The sequence below is a fragment of the Palaemon carinicauda genome, chromosome 7, assembly GCF_036898095.1.
Source record: "Palaemon carinicauda isolate YSFRI2023 chromosome 7, ASM3689809v2, whole genome shotgun sequence".
Classification (NCBI taxonomy): Eukaryota; Metazoa; Arthropoda; class Malacostraca; order Decapoda; family Palaemonidae; genus Palaemon; species Palaemon carinicauda.
In genome coordinates, this window is record NC_090731.1 from 72488320 (window position 1) to 72496004 (window position 7685).

Here is a 7685-nt window from a genome sequence, read left to right on the forward strand (position 1 = left end):
TGTAACACTTTGTCCAAAGACCATGAGATTGGTTTCGGTGGAGTCGACAGTCTTAACCTTGCACAAGCTTTCGGAATTTTATTGAAGAGGTCCGAGTTGAGATCAATATCGAAAGCATATAGAATGGGTTTAGACCTTGGAGGAAGCTAGACCTTGTGCGTGTAAGTCAATCAAAAAAACCCCAAAAAAATCCATGGTAATAGAATCTGGATTCTTGTCCTTAATGTACTTAACCCATTTTTTCCACGATGTTTCATACCGAGTCAAAGTAGTGGAAGTTTTATAATTTTCTGCAAACTCCAACTTGTCACGTTGAATTTCAAACCTCTTTTCCAGAGCTAAGGCAAAAACTCATGAGAAGAAGGTTGTTCGTTTTCCATGAAGAGGCGTAGACAATCTTCCTCTGAACTTCCTGAGACAAAATCAGGTTGGGCAAAGGCACCAACTTGGAGCTCATTTTTGTCACCATGGGGAGCCAGTTGCTCTTCGGCCACAGAGGAGCAACCAGGGCCGCTGTACCGTTGAACGATCGAAGCTTGTCCAGAACCTTCATGAGAAGATTGAAGGGTGGAAACAGGCAAATCCTCTTCCACTGATTCCAATCTAGGGTCATCGCATCCATGTTTCACTGCTGCTAGATCCATGTTTGGTGCTACATAGCAGGGAAGTTTCTTGTTGAAGCTCGTCGCAAACAGATCCACTTGAAGTCCAGGACTTGATCCTGCACGAACGAGAATGATTTTCCGTCTAGAAACCATTCTGTCTCTAGAGGGTGTGTTTGAGATGGAAGTGCGCCATCACATTCCTTACTCCGTGAAGGTAGGATGCTGACAGAGGCCACCCTTTCCACTGAGCCAACGTAAAGATGGCTAACATTACATGAATTATTTGAGGAGACCTCGACCCTTGCCTGTTGATGCAATGGACTATTAATTAGCTGTTGAGGACTAAACGAATGTGAATGTTCTTCTTCATGTGTAACTTTTTGTGGGACAAAAAGACTTTCATGGCCTCCGCAATATTTATGTGGAATTGTTGAAATTTCTTGGACCAACTGCCTTACACTCTTTTGAGTGGGGTATGACCATCCCAAGCGTCCAATGAGGCGTCCGTATGAAGAATCGCTACCGGAGGAGGAAAGCGCAACGGTATAGTCTGTGAAAGACTTTTGGCAGTAGACCACGGTCGAAGTTGTCTTCGGAGTAACACCGGGGTCTTCTTCTGATGGTCACGAAGAGCTTTGGAGGCTCTCCGTTTCCAAACTCTGCTTGCATCCTTGAACCGTAATTTGAGGACAAGGTTCGTTACTAAGGCGAATTGCAAAGAACCTAGAACCCTTTCCTGGCGTCTCCTGGTGGTCGTTTCCGACTTGATCAGAGACCGGAATGACTTCGCAATTTATTTCCTCTTGAAAGGAGGTATGGACAGGGAATGAGACTGAAGGTTCCAGTGAATCCCCAGCCACTGGAAAACCTGACCTTGGTCCAGTCTCAACTTTATGAAGCTGATCTGAAATTCTAGGGACTGCAGAAACTTGACAACTTGAGAGGTTTCTTCCGAGCACTCCAGTGCTGAGGGAGCCCACACTAGCCAGTCGTCTAGGTACGCTGCTACTTGAAGGCCTTTCTCCCAAAGTAGCTCCAGGTGAGGTGTTGACTTCTGGAAAACTCTCCCGTGCTTTGGAGGCTTTATCTTCCACTCCCAACCAAAACCGTTTGATATGACGCTCTGTGCCCAAGGACTGAATGCCCACCGGTATTTGAACAAGTTCAGCCGTCCCCCTACCGGAATATCCTCATTGTTTGAGCTGGGGATGTGCACACCTTCCTCCCCTGCCACCTCGTTGACCACGACCTCTTCATTTGCCACCTCTGTCTGAGCAGCCTCTACCTCCTCTTTCTCTCTTATGGGATCAAAATGACGTCGACCCCTGCTCATACACCGGATTTAAAGCAGGGGACTGTGAAGTCACTGGATAAGGAATGGCAAAAACGTTCTGAGGGACATTGGCAGGGGAAGGAGCAAGCGACCTCCTGAGATAGGTTGGTTTGCGGGACCTCTTCGGCTGAGGTCCTACCCCAGGAGTGAATTTCCTCTTTAGAGATCCCCCACTTCTGGAACAGGCTCTTATTCTCGGCTGCAGCTTTATCCAAATCCTCCTTCACTAACTTCTGGGGAAACAGATCATAACCCCATATAAAAGAGTCGATGAAATGTTTTGGCTTATGACGTATAGTAGCCGAAGCAAGAACATGTTCTCTACAGACTCTACAAGCCTGAAAGAAAGCATAGAGATCCTTCATAAATGTAGACAGATGAGTTTTAGCCAACAGGGAAAAGACTGGGGCATCAGTAAAATTCCCAATCATTATTTCCATAAAGCACTGGAGAGACATCGAAGCTGACAGTCTCTCCCTAGCCTCCAATTCTGCTTTAAGGTGTTCAGGTATCCGGGGCAATTTCTCATTGAATTGACGACTGGCTACATCCTTATCCAGTTTGCCTTCTGAAAAAGTAAACTGGACATCCATCCAATGGTCAACATCATGTGGAAGTGACAGAGGTCTACATTCTTCCAACACCGGGAGAGATTTACCTTCCCGGATGGCTTTTTCCACAGCTACGAAGCCTTTCGAAGCAAAAGGAAAGACCATTGTATTTGGAGCTGAAAAAGGTGGCTAACCTTTTACCAAAAGCACCTAGCTGCGTGTTAATACACCCTGCTGTCTTCATTTCCTTCACGGCTAGGTGCTGGGTTCTCGTCTGTTCCAGAAGTATCGTTTCTTTGGGGATAATATCATCTCTCAATGGAACTCCTTCAGCTAATATCATATAGAAAAAGGGATAGGCCTCAATATCTGGATAAAATTCATGATCGGCTATCAGCCTGGAGCCTAACCCTTCGCCAATGTGGAGGATACCCTCAGAAAGAACTGCGGGACCCGCGTACATCCACGTATTCTGCTGCTTACAGAAAGGTCGCTGAGAAGGCAAGACTTTAACCTTACCCGGTTCCTCCTGAGACCTCAAAGCCTTAATCTCCTCACGCAAGGCTTTGAACATCAACCGTTGATATTGTTGAGTCCCTTCCATGAAAGCCATCAGGTTAGGTAAGAGGGATGAGTCCTCCAAAGTACTTGGGAATTTATAGGGTTTGGGTTCCACAGGCTCAACGGGAGGCGGAGGAGGAAATGTAGCAGGCGCCGCTCCCGACACTGAAGATGTAATCGTTGCCGTAGACAGGGAAGCCACTGTCGTAGTAGTAATTGAAATAGTGGAAACAACTGAGTCTCTAACAGACGCCAAACTATCATCATCCAACTCAAGCAGGTAAGAATCATCTACCGGAGGGAGAGGTTCGTCATCTGATTCCACGGTCGACAGTGGAACGAATTCTCTACCCAGAGATAGAGAGGAAACAGTGGACATATTTTGAAGGTTGATGCGCATAGCACTTAAAGCCTCATCCACATGAAGCTGGACGGTTGGTATGGGCTTAGGCTGGAAGTAGACGAAGACCGAATCAGGTGCTGCCTTAGGGAAGAGGATATCCTTTCACTCCGTAGATGGAAAGTAAGGAGCCTTTGGATTATCATTCTTCTTGAATCCCCTGACTTAGGTACGAAGGGATCTCTGGAAGAACATCTGGTTGTCTTCAGAAATATCTTTTGATATCCACCCCGAGTGGTGCAAGTCTTTACATATACTACAATCTTGAGGGTCCCAGTAAGAGACTGGACCCTTCATCCTCCGACACTTTGCATGGGTCCTGCAAGTATCATGACCGCAAGGATCCCTCATGGTCCTGGCACAAATCTGCACTCTACAGTGCATCTCCTTCGAAGACCCCACCTATAAGAAGAAAAAGAAGAGATATGAGTGCAATTGTCTCTAGTAGTCACCAAAGGCTTAAAACAATGGATTAGTAACATTCTATGATGACAATTAAGGGAATAGTAATCCCCAGATTTTTTGTAATTGCAATTGGTGAGAAAGTAGGAGGTAAAGAACAAAATATCCAAATACCTATTGATGGCGTTAGATTGGAAAGAATAGCCTTTAAAAAGTAATTGCTACGCTTAACATAAACATATTATGCTTGGGGGGCGGGTATGCTCATAAAAGAACCATAGCTCCTATATCTCCGCAGAGAAAAACCTAATCCGAAGGCAACAAAATCGGTATCCAAATAGGATACAATATCGACGCATTGATAACTGAGCAAATGTACATTGCAACAAAAAAATAAAATTCAAATCAATAACTTCACAAGAAAGAACCCAATAAGTGATCCAACCTGTAAAGTTACCGACCAAAAATCCAATCCACACCCTCAAAGGGAATTGGATAAATTGATAGAAACACATAACCAAATGTAGTGGTTATTTCTAAGCCGAGACACAGTGGACTTTTTGTAAAAGAGACCTCCATGGCCGGCATATAAAAAGAAGTCTCAAAAGTAGTAGAAAAAAGGCCTTTATGTTAATCTGTAATTGTACTCATCGACAGATAGTAGAGAACCACCTTATAGTATAAAAGCGGTGTTACGAACTCCAGATGTTATAGGTTCGTTTTATGGTTCTTTTATTAATCAGAGTGATCTCAACAGTAAATAAAAATACTCCAGGCGAATTGGTCAGCGGAAAAGAGAAAAAAGGGAAATCTCAACAATACTTTTTTACGAAAAAAAAAAAAAAGCACAACAATTTAAGTCAACCTTAAAAAAAAAAGGAGGATGAAAACTAATCCTCAAATAATCCCGTAGGATTCCTACAAGCTAAGAAAGCTAAACCCTAAACAGAAACAAGAAAGAAGAGTTAACGCAGTAATAACACTTATATTAAACAACATAATAACTAACTGCCCAGATCAACAACAAAACCCATCTACCTATTACTATAAGAAAAGGAAGGAAGGTGGAGGAAAAAGTGAGAAAACACTTAAAATCCTACCTAAGAAATACAGACTAAATTCCACAAGGTAACCGATATATATATATACATATACAAAAAGGAATGAATAAATACACACATACATATACACACACAAAAAAAAATTAAAGAGTTTCTCACACTAGTCAGATGACACAATATTACACCCCAAAAAAAAATTTCCAAAATCACATCTCCCACAGGAAGGCCATGGTCTAACACATCACTATTAGGACATATCCAGTAGGGTAGGAGACCTCCATAGGTACCGGGAGTCCCAAAGTGGTCCTGCTCGGTAAGAAAAACAAGGTTATTCTCCTACCTGGAGTATGACTCCCTACGAGCCTCCTGACGAGCCAAATTGCTCACTCTGCAGCTGAAGAAAATACGTCCAGCAAGACGTTTAGAACACGTTCAAATCTTCCTTGAAGCAGTAAGAAGGAATAGACGCTCCACACCTCAGGGGAAGGTTCCCACTAAGGTGGCCAAAAGTGACGGAGTCGCAGGTGACAAGATCACCAGCAGAGACGACGAGGTCACACAAAGTGGCGAGGACAAAGGGTCACACAAAGTCTCAGGTGACTAAGATCCACCTATATAGAACAGATTCCCAAACCAAAATATAGCCAGCTGCTGAAGTGACCAAAAGCAATATCAGGCCTGGTCTGCCTGAGACCGATCATCGTCCTCCAAATGTTACTTCACAGGCGTCATGCCGCACTCAAAAAAAAAAAAAATACACGATCTTTAACAAGATAGCTCAAACAATTTAATTGAGCGGTGAGGAGGTGAGAAACGACAAGAAAACAAAATTACACAACTTTAAACTACTTTAAGAAATAATGGAAACCACTTAAATCTAGAACAAGGTTGACTTAAATAAATCTGAAAATTATGTTACTTAATAAGCGGTCTCAAAAGGAAGGAAGGACATGTGCCTCAAAGGTATAAATGTTGCCGGGAGTAATGGAACGCTCTGTTAACGGCATTGTCGTTAACCCAATACTCGCCCTAAGGCCGAGGCATAATAAACATTCCCATATATTAAGACTAGACCCGCTGCCAGAAGCGACAATGTTGGTAACGTATGGCAGCATAGCCAAACGGCAATAATTTCAGCAGAAACAATTTGCCATATATGACGGCAGTGACGGTAAAGGCGACATCGCCATAAATAGCGATGCATCACTATTACATGTATAAAGTTTCGCAATGCCATAGAAGACGACAAGGCGGTAAGTACCGGCACCGCCATCAGTCTAACAACTCACTCTGTATAGAGAGGCATGCTGATGGCTCTGGAGGGCCAGAACCCCGAGGGGACTAACCCTCTAAAACAACAATGGCAAAAACAGAGCATCATAAACTTAATTCTGAGGTCAATGTCAGTATCGGGAAGACCAGCCACAGGGAGAGGTAATGATATGGGGTAGTATGCCCAATATTTAAAATAAATAACAAAGTAAAAATGTTTTTCGATCTAAAAATCCCAGAAGCTAGAAAACGGCAGAACACTAGTCAGCGCCCCGACATTTTGAGATCACTCTTCACAAAGGCGAGCTCAAAAGAACTGCAAAAACCCAGCATGAGAAATCTCAAGCGAATGTAGCATGGCGGACTAATTGATACGCCGTCAAAGGATAGGCTAGGCCTGAATGCGACAAGTCAAAAGAGAAATCCCAAAGGCTAAAAGAGATGGCAGTACATAAAGTCAGCGAACCGACTTATAATAAAATAAATGACCTTACCCTTCGCAAAGGGGAGCTCAAAAAAAAAAAAAACTGCCCATACCTAGCCCTGAAAATCTCGATTGATTGCAGCACGATGGCCAAGAGCCTAAACGGTCAAAATACCGAGAAATCGCTAACAAGTGGACAAAATAACTCAGAAAACTGATATAGCTGAGGTAAACATCCCCGAAGCGAAAAACCACTGTCAACGAGTCTGAAACTATAGACAAAATCGACATCAGCGGGTCCGTCTTCAACTGAAAAGTTACCGTCTCTAGGCCAGGGAAATCGAAACTGACATGCTCCAACAAAAACGTAAAATACAAAAATGCAATGTAAATGTAATCTTAAACTATAGTCCAAAGCATCGCAATGCTAAGAAACTACTAACTAACATGAAACTTACATAATAAAACAAGTGAACAAGAGAATAAGGGCGATCAGGTACGAAACCTTACACCCAAGCTAGCTTGACTCAAAGCGCTCAGGCTTCCTCAACGTAAAAGTGAGATCATTTTCCCCGTAGGGATCCAAAACATTTGCAGCTAAACCAAACTGTAAAGAAAGGTATGTACTCAACTTAGACGAAGAAGAGGAAGTCATCATACGAAGAAAAACTTCAAAATAAGCTGAAAAAGATCGCACAACAAAACAGTACAACAGCAGCGTGAAGCTGCGAACAAAGGAATGAGGCACCAGAGACGTATGGGAGCACCGAAAGGTGAGAGGATATGTAACGGCTCCCCACTTATTCATCCCCTCAGTTTATTAGACTAGGTAAAGTCTATTGGGGGTGAAGATATCTATGGCTATCTTAGGATACGACCCTGATTATACACGATATCTAAGGATAGTCGTTCCGAGGGTTGGAACCCTGTGATACCTGACAGTAATTCTCTTGTAATATCACTTGCTGAAATATTATACAGTAGGAAGCAGCCGAAGGACACTTCCATCAGGACAATATGGTGGAGCCCAAATGTATGTATGTATATAATATATATATATATATATATATACACAT